This window comes from Haemaphysalis longicornis, unplaced genomic scaffold (genome assembly GCF_048455015.1).
Source record: "Haemaphysalis longicornis isolate Haplotype H1 unplaced genomic scaffold, Haemaphysalis longicornis Haplotype H1 scaffold_8, whole genome shotgun sequence".
Taxonomy (NCBI): domain Eukaryota; kingdom Metazoa; phylum Arthropoda; class Arachnida; order Ixodida; family Ixodidae; genus Haemaphysalis; species Haemaphysalis longicornis.
This window is the reverse complement of record NW_027526445.1, coordinates 181,859,988-181,873,836: the sequence shown is the minus strand read 5'-3', so window position 1 is coordinate 181,873,836 and position 13,849 is coordinate 181,859,988. Positions and strand designations below refer to the sequence as shown.

Here is a 13,849-nt window from a genome sequence, read left to right as displayed (position 1 = left end):
GAGATTTTAATGGGCTTAGCACGGACAAGTACCGCCATCCCGCGGAGCCCGACGCAACCAGTGACGACTCACTCACATGGTTTCCTGCACGCGTGCCTGGCTATTGAATACTGGCTGTGTACATCATCGCTTATTTGTTTAAAAAGCGCGCCTTTTCGCCAACTCCTCTTGCTTGGCATGTGCTGCCACAGTGCGGAAATACGTCGAATTATTTTCTTGCGCCGAGGGCTCTTCCTTTTATTTTTTTTTATGATTTGCTTCAGCGGCGCGCCGGTTGTCGCTTGCGCATCCGGTAACAAGGAGGCGCGCTGGGTATCGCCCACCTAGAGTTCCGGTATATAACTCCCCTAGGGGAGCAGAGTTGCGCGTCCATCCGCCATATTGAGTTCCAGGTCGTGCGGGAAAGCCACCCGTCTCGCATGTAGGAGCTGCCGCTGGGCCGCCGAGCCAGCGGCAGCAGCGAGGAGGAGTGGCGAGGAGTGGCCGGACAAGAACTGGCGCACGATTGTCGGCTGCTTATCAGCTCAGCCGCCGCAGCTGCCGCCGCTTCCACAACCGCCGATGCTCAGTTGAGCAGACCTGACGAATACGCGCGGTCTTGTGCGCAGCACTGAAAGCGGGCTTTCCTGTCGAACTGGAACCCCCGGGATGTGGCAATCAGACGCGCAACTCTTCCGCTACGCGATATACAGGAACTCTACGTCCACCAGGGCGCCTCTCGCTTCTTGCCCCTGCCACAGACCAAGGTCGCCTGCGAAACTGATGAGGATTTCTTCTCCCTTTTTTGTATTTTATAGGAGCGGTGTGGCGTCTATGACTCGCGCATGAGGTCGCATACACCCGTGCGCTTAGCGGCTGGTTTCACTATCGTCCTCCAGGCGTTTCCCGCTTTTTGCGCCCGCGAAACTGATGTCTATCTGATTTCGATTCACTCAAAAAGTGCCGGCTTGTTAGTCTCGTTTTTATTTGGAATTTTTCTTCTGTTACTAATGAATAAACAACAGGTATGTAACAAACACGATTTTTTTGTCAGTTCATGGTCACCCTAAAGAAATTACGATAATTTTTTCTCGAAACAGATTCATTCGAAAAATCGAAATCAGCAATAAAAAAATTGACTATGGTGGGTCACATTTAGCGAAAACATTCGACCCTTAAAGGGATATAACAGAGAGAAGCAGGAAAAGACAGCAGAAAAAGGAATGTGCTGATGCTTTATCACCCATTTTTGAAACGCAACAAGGGTAGACACCCTCTGCATCCACTTTTAGAACTAAACTTGCTGACGAGCAGATGCTGATGCCCCAGGCTTACTGCATGAATAGTTACCATCAAGCATTCGAAAACTAGATTCAATATCGTTCTCACACTTACTGCTCCTGAGCACGGTTAGGAAGTCAAGCAGTATAATATCAGGACTGCTGTGGAAGCAGAAGTAATACTACATTTTACAGCTGGACCTTTGCCCCAAATTTCTTGTGCAGGACAAAATAACAGTCATTATGAACATATGCTATTTTTTCAGTAGTATTCTTTTTGTAGAGATCTTGTTATTTTTCTATAAGGTCATGAGTCTCTCACAGAATGTTCCCACCAACGCAACAAGACAATAAAAGGTTACAACAAGGTTTGTGTAATTGTATTGCTCTATTCCATCTCGCTGAGCTGGTGTAAACTTTCCATAATTCACCAAAAAGCCCATATTCTTGAGGCATTAAAACAATGAACATTTGAAACTTTTAAATGCGAACATTTTTCGCCAAAGCAGATGCTACCAAGTAGGGATGCATTTGTTAAGCCGTGATAAACTAATTAAAAAAAAACTAAATACTTGTTCATCCTTGAATTTCTTTTTCTGGCACACCACATTGAGCAGAAATTGCGATTTCTGGCATACAAGAGGACACTGAATCATCCTCCAGTGACGCTACTGCATACATAGGGTTCACACAGCTAAGTATGAGTAATCAAAAGCCACAAAAAGGTTGTCATGCATTGAGCATTAAAAGAGTCATGGCAAAGAAGCACCTTTTTATCCTGCCCGTAACAAAGTGCTGGCTCAGTATAATAAAAAGGCCTGGTCACGCATACGTCAGCAAACAACTTCCAGTTTAGAGACTTGATCTACTACAGTTCCTCGCTGCACAAGCTTTACGACTGACGGTACAGCAGCAACATGTCGTACGCGCAACAAAAATATCCCAGCCGGGTGCCGACCTAAAGTCCACTCACTGCGTAAATCTTCGGAACGCAGCAGGAATGCTGCAGCATGGGCATCACATTTGGTTCCCAAGACGTTTAGCTGGCGGATGCAATGAATAGCATCCTCATCGAATGTCTTCTGTAAGCACCAGTAGCAAAATGTCACCCACAAACCTCCATGAATTTAGCTTGCTCCAAGCCGATATCTTGATGTGTCGTAGCAGCCACGCTTGCCGCAGCACGCTTTGCAACCCGCGATTGCACTGCGACGTTTTTATGCAAAGATCTAAAACGATGGCTTAGAAGCAGCAGAACGTGTGATCTGTGTCGGTTCCTGCCGTTTGGTAAGAAGCTGAGACAGCCTTCTCAGCACTGATGAGTCCCTCACGGAATCACAAGGCAAACAGTTATCGTACTCTAGCAGCATGCCCCATACTTTGACAAGCTGTCCTAATTTTTTGCAACAAAAAGTGTGACCAGATGGTAAGAAAAAAGCCTGAACCTAGATGATGACACAACGGCTCATACAAATGCTGCATGCAATACTGTTTAAATAAGGCTGCTACTATAATAAAACTGCGAAACAGTGAACATACATCTCCCCTCAGTGGAACTGCGTGCAAAAATAGTCTGACAGCAGGAATCACTGGAGGACAACTCCAAGTTCTGTCCATTTATTTAACAAAACTTGTTGAGGTAGTTGCTCATGCTTACTGGACAGGAAAAAAGGGGGGTGCTAAAAAGACGAAAAACAAAGTAGACACAAAGAACACATACAGGCACCAGTCTGTGTTTGTGTCTACTTCGTCTTTTGTCTGTTTAGCGCCTTTCCTTTTATCTGACCGTTTTACGTCCGTTTTGGTGTTCATATTGAGCGAGCCCCAAAGATGGCAGGGTGGGACTCAAAACAAACAAAGGTTTCTGTGCATATTGCAAGCCTTGCAACTGGAACTTTGTCCCGGCTTAAACACGGAGCGAGCATTTTCGAAACAGACAAAACTCCGAATTCCAATTGCACTCTGACGTAGAAACACAAAATGGTAGCCGCAACCCAAAATCGAAGGAAGGGAGCAACTAACTTTGCAGCAAAACTGTAAATTGCCGCAGTACACAAAGGTTCATGCTAGGAAGAAATTCCGTGGACCATGCATGTAATGACTACACCATTTATTGCTATGCTTTCAAACATGCTTCAGCACCCCTTTAAAAATAAAAATGCAGTATTTGTTTAAAAGTCGTGCACTTGCATCAATGTCAAGTGTTCTTTCTATGTGCAAATAAACAGCAGTGACAGCAAAAAAAAGATGGAGAGGGGGTGGAGGTGCTCAACCACTCTCTAAACTAGGAAAAAAAAACCATATCTTCCAATCACCACTGAAAACCTGCTTACAACGCAACCTACATTGCAGCTTCTGTTTAACCCCACACCGAAATTTTCTTATGCTGCTTAGAAGATGTGTCACTTTCATTTAACCCTTTGTGGTCCGTTGTCAGCCCCTGCCCAAAAACGCAAAACGGCCGTAGTGGTCCATGTCGGGGCACACCCGACTGGGGTGTTCCAAGGTTAAAATTTGCAGTTTTTCTCACTGCGATGCGTCCGAGTTCTTTGTATACAAGTGGTGTGACGATAAATGGAACACTGAAAATTTTTCCTGAGCAAAGCGCCCCTCTGCTTGTGCTCAAACGTCACACGGAGGTCGCATTTGTGGTCTATTTTGTTTGATACCGGGAACAACGACAGTACTTACCCTGTTATTCTGAAAATAAATCAAAACGATTTTCGCCTATAGCAAATGGCAGCTGATTTGGACGTACGAGTATGGAGGAAGAAAAATGTTAGGAGGGAGCATGACGCCAGGCGGTCCAGCGTCGGCAAGCCAACCTCCTCTGAAGCCACTATCTTCTCCTCGGGCTCCTCCCGCGCAATGCATCATGGAAGATCCAGCCAATTGAAGCTCGCGGTAGCATTTAGTGGCTCCGGCTGGCTGTCGGTGGAGGTGGATTGATTGATTGTAAGGTTTAACTCACCGACGCAACGCAGGCAATGAGGCGCGCCGTAGTGGAGGGCTCCGGATTAATTTTGACTACGTGGGGATCTTTAACATGCACCTAAATTTCGTACACAAGGACGTTTTCGCTTTTCGCCTCCATTAGAAAAGCGGCCGCCGCGGCCGGGAATCGAACCCGCGGCATTGTGCTCAGCAGCGTAACGCCTTAGCCACTGAGCCACAGCGGCAGCCCGTGGAGGTGCAGGCGAGCGCCGTCGCCGAAAGGCGCCGTACAAGATTGTTCGCCAGCGTTGCGCTCCAAGTCTCGTATCGTGGAAGTACTGCCGCTGTCGCTGTTCAAAGCAAGGCGAGACTTCGATCGCATTCTCACGAGGCACCCTCACGAACTGCAAGCCGAATTTCACTTCTGACGTAAACATTCACAAGCACGGAGCAGCCTACGGCCGCCCGGTGTTTGCCAAGTGTGCTTTGACGATTGCGTTTGGCATTCTGCTGAGAATCATCGCGCCACCTTCCCTTTACATCATAGCGCTGTAACGAGTGTCCTATCAGCTGAGAGGTGGCGCGAAAAGATTTGGTTTCGTTCGCGTGCGCATTTGCATACGCTGGCCTTATCGGTGCTCCGGAATGGTGGCACGTTGTACGGCCACAATTGTCTTGATGACGTCTGTGGTGCGTTGCTGTCTCCTTCAATGCATCGGAAAACAAAAGATGCAATACCAGTTATCTTGGGTGCTTGCGCGGAAAGAAGGGATCATTTTCCGCGCCGCGCTGCAGGCAGTACGCGGGGTGGTTGAACGAGGGCTGCTCAATCCGAGCGATAGGTATACGATGCTAAAAGGAATGCTGAATTACGCCTGGGAGGTGAAAAGAGAAAATTACCAGAACCAAGAAAGTGCGGTGTGTTTTGCGAAAGATAATATAAGGCACAGATGTCGTACTCTGTCATCTACACTTATACACGGCGGCGGCACACAACTCTTCGACTGCGGCGTGAACTTAGACGGATCCCAAATCTCAATGAGTAAAAATGTCTTCTGTCTCGCTCGTCCGACCACTTTGCCTACACGATCAGCCCGCTGTGCGTTTCGGGTTGCAGGCAGCGCTGCGCGCAATGCAGGGATGACCAGTGTTGCCATCGCTGCGAGCCATACATCCGCTAAAAAGCAATGAGAAATCCGCCAGATTCCGCTAGATTCTAACACATATCCGCTAAATTTCCCGCTAGGGCCTATTTTATTTAAAAAACGGTGCAATTTCATATGATAAATACCTTTATCATTCTTAAAAGCTCCCCAAAATTACGAGAGCTGAAATAACATAAAAGAGTCTTCCAAGGAGTCTAACTAGAACATTTGAGGCTTCAGTGCTGCGGTGGTCGTCATTGGTCAACGTCATCACAGATGAGGCTAAAAGTTATAAATGTTCACACTGATGAAAAAAAAGAACTCACAGGTCAATGAAAAACACATCGAGGTCTTCGTCGCCGCTGTCGTCGTCTGACACCATCTCCACAGGACCGCTGGTACTTGTTGAGGGACCAGAATGGTGACTTGGTTGCACATACGCTGCAGATGTCCCGATTGCACTAACAACTGCCGCGGGAAGTTCGTAATCAAAACAACTTTTCTGGTGTCGCTTCAGCCCCGCTCTTACGACGAGGATAGCGTTTGTTGTTTCAGGCTTCAGCTTGTTCCTCAGCTTGGATTTTACGATGTTAAGCCGACTAAACGTCATCTCTACTTCGGCATTTGAATAAGGCAGCACGAGCATCGACATGGCTCGGCGAACGGGTTTTCGCCGCAGGCGTCCTTATAGAAGTGAACTTCACACCAGAACGACTGCGTGGACGATATTTGCTTCCAGTTCAGGAGGGTAATTTTGCTCCACTGGTTTTGAATTTTTTTGATTGTCTCAGGGCCGCTTTGAAACCTCACGGATTTGTTTGTCTCATATAGGCGGCGCAGGTGAACAGGAGCCCTCCTGCCCTCTGAAGTTAAACAATTTCTGCATTTTTAGAGGACACGAAAATGATTTCTTGCAGGGCAATTTTGAATCGGTGCACTGCGTGAGATATCCGCCAGAAATCCGCTATGTATGAAAATGGCCCGTCAAAAAATCCACTAGCCGCTAGGCTAATTTTTTCCCCGTCAGAATAAAATGAAATCCGCCAGATTTGGCGGAAAATCCGCTAAATTGGCATCACTGGGGATGACTCGTCGGCGAAACCCGAATATCCGGACGGCCCGGCAACCGAACGTAGCGAGGCACGCACGTAGCGCGGGCGAGCGGCCACATGAGGCGCAAAGAACTACTGGTTGCCTGTCACGTGAGGGGGGGAGCTCCCATAAGTTTTTCCTTTTTCCTTTTTATTTTTTATTTTTTATCACTAGGCTTTACAATTGTCATGTGACGCTCCCTGGTAAACTTTTCTTTTCTCCATGCGTACGAGTCAGCGCAAGTTGATTTTGGAACGACTGCGCCACCTGGGGTATGCAGCGCGAAACGCACATTTCGGATTCACGGTAGGAAGGAGCCAAATAGTGCAGCAGACGACAAGAAAATGCACCTAGGAATGAGCTAGCAGATGATCAGAAAACCTGGTTTCACAAAACCCGCCATCACATCCACCTCAGAAGACGGGGCCGATGTATCTCGAGCGTCCGTGTTTCTTTGGGATGATGCTTCGTTATTGCGAACCTCTTAATTTATGGCCTCGTCATTCCTCTTCATGAGCAACGACGTCCGCGTCAACGGCAATGAACTCCTGTATGCTGACGTACACTGGAAGGGCTGCCCAAGCCTCAGTAGCTTCCGTGGAGGGCGGCTCCACTCTGACGCAGTCATCTTCCTCGACCGTTGCCAAGTTGGCTGCCTCTTCGGCAATGGGCTTAAAACCGGCATCCGCAAAGGAATTTTTCATAACGCTTCGCCGGGTTGCGTTCCACACCGCGGCAATCATTTCCAAAGCCATGAACAATTCCACCTGGGTCGGCCGCCCCCTGTCAACATTGAACACCTTTCGCTGAACCAGCCGCTGCCGATAAGCACTTTTAATGCTGTGGATGATCCCTTGGTCCAGTGGGTGGATCAAAGCCGTGCAGTTCGGTGGAAAAAAAAAGATTACCAAACAGCGCCGCTCAACAAATGTTCATCAAATTTATCGATGCGACAGTAACAAACTACTGAGCTACTTACTACCGCAAATTAGCCAAAAGCTATGCGGGCAGCTTGACAATACTATGCTTGGGGTATGCCAGCAGACAGCAGAGTGATTCGAAAACGACCAACGCGCCTCAGCCAGATAGCGCCACGGCTCCCGCGACCGAGAGAAGACGCAGTGAAACATCCCCCTCGCGAGGGGCACGATCAAATGCAGAGCATTTCCGGGGGCGCACGACGTTAAGTAGTTTGCTTCACATTAATGTTGTTGCACTTGTGGCAACTGTTGACGAGAGAGCGCTCGTCAGCAGTAATTTGAATGAGTCAACGATATAAGGCGCGTTCGTAGCGTCCCATTCTGTGTCGGCTTTGTGGCGCAGTGGGTAGAGCTCCATGTACATTGCGTTCCGCCCGCAGGGTCGAGGGATCGAAACCGGGCGCCGGATAGTATTTTTTTTTTGTATAGCAGGGAGGGGTGCGGAAAACGACGGTGCGGACTACGGACGTCAACGCGGGTGACATCGTGAGTTACTGAAATGCTCTGCATTTAAAACGAACATCTAGGTTCTCAAGCTTACTGCCCTCAATGTTATCAGCAGAGCAGTTATCTATTAGCAAACACCCCTTGCGACTTTGGGCATTCATATCACAATCAAAACCCTTCAACCAATTACAAAAAATACCCGCGTCATTCAAGGTTTTTTGTTCGCTAAATATTTAACTGGCAAGATTGTAGCGCCGTTAAAGCATCGAGGCTTCGCGCTCTTACCGATGGCACGCGGGCAGCGCTTTTCCGAGTAATCCATTCATGGTGAAAAACAGCGCAAGGAACACAGGGACAAAAAGGAAGAGTGGACGACGCACAGCGCAGCTCTTCCTTTTTGTCCCTGTGTTCCTTGCGCTGTTTTTCACCATGAATCTTAATCTGCACCAACTAGCCCAACTTGCCATCTTACTCGAGTAATCCATGTTTGTACAAAAAAGCAGAGTCGCACGATTTTTGCTATGCTTTCCTCCGCTGCATGGTTGGCCCTTCATGTGAAGAGTCTTCACGGGTAGCAGTTCATAAAAAAATCCTGTCTCGTCCGCATTGTTTATGTCGGACGGGGAATAATCTTTCATTACGTCTGGCAACGCAGATGACGCCAAAGTAGCTGCACCATTCGCATCTCAAGCAACAGACTCGCCGCACAACACCTTTGCAACGATATCATGCGGGGCCTTAATACGTGTCAGCTAACCTGTGCTTGCTTTAAAATTATCGATGCCGAGAAGGCAAGCATACTGTAGCGCTTTTTGCTGCAGCACGCGTATCCTGATAGGCATTTTCTTTGCACGCATGTCAAGGAACCGCTTGAACAATGCCTTCTCAAAAGCCTCATGTGCTCCTCGCGTCTACTTGCACTTGGTGGACGCCCCCGAAGAAAGGGCATTGGTTATTGTATCCTTCGAATTCATAATTGTGGATTGCGTACTGTTAGATATGCCGAATTCCGCTGCGATGTCTCCTTTTTTCTGCCGGTTCAAGCTTCGCTGATGATCCACGCCTTCTCCAAATAAAGGAACTTACACTTTGCCTTCATCGTCATGAGATAGTGTCGGCTCGAACAAGTGCACGTGATGAACACACAAGCAATGCACAAACACGTTACGCCACCACAACAACGGGATTTATAACGGATACGAATTGGCTACCGTAGCCTGGCTGTGGCTCTCACTTGGCTAGGTAGACCTCCTTGCTGCAAGGCGGCCTACCGCATCGCATCCCCAGCAGAAAATGGCGCCCTCCTAGGAGCTGTTTTAGCGGAGCGGCGGTCGCACGTTTTCGCTAAAATTAAACAGCCTGGATGTACTAAAAGTTGCAGATAGTTGGCGTTACGCTTAATATATCGTAAAACAAATGTTCAAGCCCAGCTCCACCGAGCGAAATTTTCGTTGAAGCGAAAACAAGTCTGAAATACTGTTCGTTGTGGCGGGAATATTGAAGCCTTGATTTCTATGGCTAGCTGGCGGGGATTTAGAAATATTTCGCTGAAGTGAAAATTTCGTTGAAACGGCGTTCGTTGTTGCGGGGTTCAACTGTACTATCACCTATAACATACAGTGTAGACTATTGACTATAATATAAAAACTGTACTATAAAGACAGACTATAAGGACTATCACCTACACCCTGTCAGCCAAATGACATTTACCGCAAGTTTTAGGGAACCAGTACCCCTTATTCCTTTTAGTCCTCTTAAATGTGCCTCCATTCCGTACTGCAAGCAAGTGCTTATACGAGGAACCGTGCCAGAATACGGGGCCTGAGGATCACTACTATGACTTGAAAGCTAGTCTTTGCACAGTGATCGGCAACCGTGCATTATTCCCCACGCCTCACCGTGTCTTCCGTTCTTCTCCGTGCCGCTGCACCGCTCGGCTCCTTAGAGTTATCCTGAGAGCCCTGGTTCATTGAGCTGCAAGGACAGCAACAAGCACACAATCACCACCAGACTCAATGCACACGTCAGAAGCAGAACAGACAACGGCTGCAAAATAAACAATTCCGAAGCAGTGATGGCAAATTCTTGGCAAAGACTAAGCTTCAGTCACTTTGCTCTCACTGAAAAAAAAGCTACACTTACTCTGAAAACGAAACTCGTAACCCCGAAAAGCTGGCGCAAGAACAATTCGCAGTATTATCTAATCTGCACCACACATGCTGCGAAGACTGGTGCTTGTTGGACGCATAGTTTGTAAATATTGCAGGACAATATCGAAACTTGAAACGTCACTACATTTGAAAACGCTTCAAACTGTGATAATTTCTGGATTGGATCGTGCAAAAATCCAGCACGGCTGTACGATCAACGATTGCAACGATGTTCACGTTATCGTGGCAATTACCCATGGCGACGCCCTAATACAACATTGCATTGCAGGTATGGTCAAACAAAAGCCACACAGTGCATTTCACAAGACCACGTCATTTTACAATGGCCTTACTTTGGAGGATCTACACTTTCCTCACAGCGCTCGAGCGTGCAACATTTTCACCACCAAGTTCCCATAAAAACAAAACCAGCCCCCTCCCCCCCGACCCCCGATAGAGCCGCTAACGAGCAAACGTAGCAAGAGCGTATTATTAACAACTGCCTTGTAAATGCCAAAAGTGTTAAATTATACACTGTGACATCAGGGAAGGCAGCTGGTGAGAGTTGAGCATAAGTTCAAACGAAAATAGAATGTCCACCGCATTCTGGTAGGCTTCAACCTAAGTTCCCCCTTCACACCCTGCAGCGAACGTGAAAATACTCATCCAGACAGACCACACAGTGAAGGCAGTGCCTTTAGCAGAATTTGAGCATTCATTTAATGCCAATGCTTCAGATCAGCTGCAAATTGTAACACTGACCGTACTTTGAGCAATGTTGCAAGTAGGCTGCTGTGCAGCCCGCAAATTTCTAGAAACACGCAGACAAGGACGTTGGTTTGCGAACATACTGTACAGTGGAATTGGAACGTCGACCTGAGCTGTGCAGAGAGAGAAAGATATAGAAAGAAGGCACAGAATAAGCAGAAATAAGTGTAGGCACTGCACCGCCGCAAAATTGCTCTTTTTGCAAGCGCAGTTAGTGTATCTAAAAAGAAATTGAAACAAGAGCATGTACAGGAGCAAGAACAAAAGCTAGTAAGCCATGCCAAAAGTTATGACCAGATGATGTGCTCACTTGATTCTCCGATTACACCGAATAAAACTAAAAAACCTAAACATTTCCATTCTGCAAGTTCGAACACAGTTTATTCCGTGAATTTACAACCTTAAATTTGCTGGTGATCTCGCACAACCCAACCTGGCTATTAATACCCACATGCAAAGAAAGATCTATTGTTAATTTCAGTGAATGGGACTATCAACAAATCAGTGCAAATAAGAAGAAGAAAAAAGTACCAGCAAACAAACATGATTTATAAAAAGATAAGTCAATGTGAACGAATGGTCATACATGTTACTGTCTGCAAAAATGTAAGACTCACAGAAAATGAAACAATCAACATAAAACGAACCGAAAACATACAGGGCACGAGTTAAATCAGCAACAAAGGGAGGGCGGGACATACCGGCCATTGGCGATCTCCCAAGCCATCTTCTGTACAAGGGCACGGAGGTGCTCAACCTACAATGGACACGGGGAAGAGTATTGCAGAGAGACAAGTTATAAAACATCTCAGCCATTTCAAACGTTTCACGAGGGTCTGTCGAAGGACCAAATTTATTAACTGGACCCTACAATAGCACAATTCAGTGTTACAACAAATGGGACCATCGTTGAGTCATTACAAGCCAATCACGTCAAAGAGATTAGTCAGAAAATTGTACCACCGGAATGAGCCATTTTATGCGAATTTCAAAGAGCATTCAAGTGCACCAGTTTAACGACGTCCTCGCCTGAACGGCTTGAGCAAAAAATTCTAAATTCAGGTTTTCTTTCCTTGTATTTTAAATGCAGAGCATTTCAGTAACTCACGATGTCACCCGCGTTGACGTCCGTAGTCCGCACCGTCGTTGTCCCTACTATATAAAAAAAACACTATTCGGAGCCCGGTTTCGATCCCTCGACCCTGCGGGCGGAACGCAATGTACATGGTGCTCTACCCACTACGCCACAAAGCCGACACAGAATGGGACGCTACGAACGTGCCTTATATCGTTCACTCATTCAAATTGCTGACGAGCTCTCTCTCGTCAGCAGTTGCCACAAGTGGTGCAACAACATTAACGTAACGCAAACTACTTAACGTCGTGCGCCCCCGGAAATGCTCTGCATTTGATCGTGCCCCTCGCGAGGGGGATGTTTCACTGCGTCTTCTCTCGGTCGCGGGACCCGTGGCGCCATCTGGCGGTGGCGCGGCACAACCCGTAGCACTTTCTTTGAAAAAGCGCCTCGAAAGCGCGGCAAATATGAAATAGGGATGACGCGCTTTCGAGGCAATTCGCCGACGCGGCTGCTTTGTGTACAAACTCGGCGGTGAGCGTCCCGGGATTCTGGTGCCGACCGAACCCCATTTTTATAAAAGGCTCCTGTACTTAAAATAAAAAAAAACAGTGCTGCTAACAAATACTCAAGCTTGTGAATGCGCGCATTTGTGGGGATGCTTGCGTACCTTTGTTCTAGGTTTTATTGAGAGCGAGTAACACAGATTTTTTTTTCTGATTTTCTCTTTTCTCTGTTCTCACACCCGCTTCCTTCGGCGACCTGCTTCAGCAATGTGCAGCCCTCAGGGAACGGTCCTTTGTCAGACCTCCCACAGACGGCGGCGACAATAGTACAACCGTGCTTATAAGTTTGGCGTGCAGTGCACGTGAGAAGAGATGAGCATCAGTCACCTTTTTGCCATAGACAAAGGCACTTCCTTGGATGAGAAAAGCCGCTTGAGTGAAATTTATACTGGCCTCCCCTTCCTGGTATGTGATTGGAGTGTGCGACAACTGGAAGAGAAAAAAAGGCAAAGCAAGGGAAAATGTACAAAAGTACAACGTGCGGTCATACAAATGATCAAAGTATAGCAAGTTAAAAAACAAGTAACATAAAACAGAAAGGAACACGTAACAAGGAATGAAGAAGAGTAACGAAAAAAGGAACATTTTCCCAGTAATCATAAGGTAGAGACAGCATCAGACTTAAGTCCATAATTTTTTATGTAGCTAATAGGATAGCACAAGCTCTGGTAGAATATGAAGTCATAAATACAATGCACCACGTAAAACCAATTAGGCAATAAATGTAGATTGGAGAGGGTTTTGTCCCAAACCATACGTTTAAACACACACCAAAGTCAATTCCAGCTTCCTAGGATGTTTGAAAGCAACATTAAAAAAGAAACAACAAAAACACATGTTGAAGTGAAAATTGTATTTCACAACCTAATGCCATTTACCGTGTTTGTGCATTTCTCTATGAAAGAGCAAATTCCTCTTAAACAAGTTAAGGTCGATACCCAGATCCACCCACCCCCAGGATTGGGACAAGATCTAGCTACGCGACTACCTGTAGTGGCGAGGCCTGGAGGGTTACAGCATTGGCGCACTGTCACTAACACATTGCTTTGAACGTATGCGGGCTCTTTTGACCCACTGCTAAAGCAATCCAACCATTCTGTCTCGTCGCATAAAGATCTGGCTTGCTGGGATTCGAACGTTGGTTTGGAGCATGCAACTTCAGTTGATTTCTCTTTTGTTCTTCACACCTAAAGGGTCGACACAGACATGAAACTTTCTGTAATATGAAAGAACTAGCCTTTGGTAACTCACTGAGCTCTATACCAGCCTTGAAATATGTCTGCACCACAAAAAAAAATCAAGTTTCAAATTTCACGCAACAGAATGTCAGCAGTGACGTAAGGTAGACATTTAAAACAGGGTTATCAGCCTAATAACTTTACGGTAGAATTAGGTGGCACTATCGAAGTAATCTAGATGCAGCACGACAATCG

General features: G+C 46.7%; 1 pseudogene across 1 annotated transcript in view; it reads right to left on the bottom strand.

Annotated features, from left to right (window-relative positions):
• LOC144148603 (condensin-2 complex subunit H2-like) overlaps positions 1–13,849 on the bottom strand; it is a 70,333-nt pseudogene that overhangs the window by 49,158 nt on the left and 7,326 nt on the right. The window contains exons 3-5 of the transcript XR_013318010.1: positions 12,744–12,845; positions 11,477–11,532; positions 9,756–9,831 (exon numbers count right to left, since the gene is read on the bottom strand). The product of XR_013318010.1 is annotated as a condensin-2 complex subunit H2-like (transcript). The remainder of the gene's footprint in view (positions 1–9,755; positions 9,832–11,476; positions 11,533–12,743; positions 12,846–13,849) is intronic.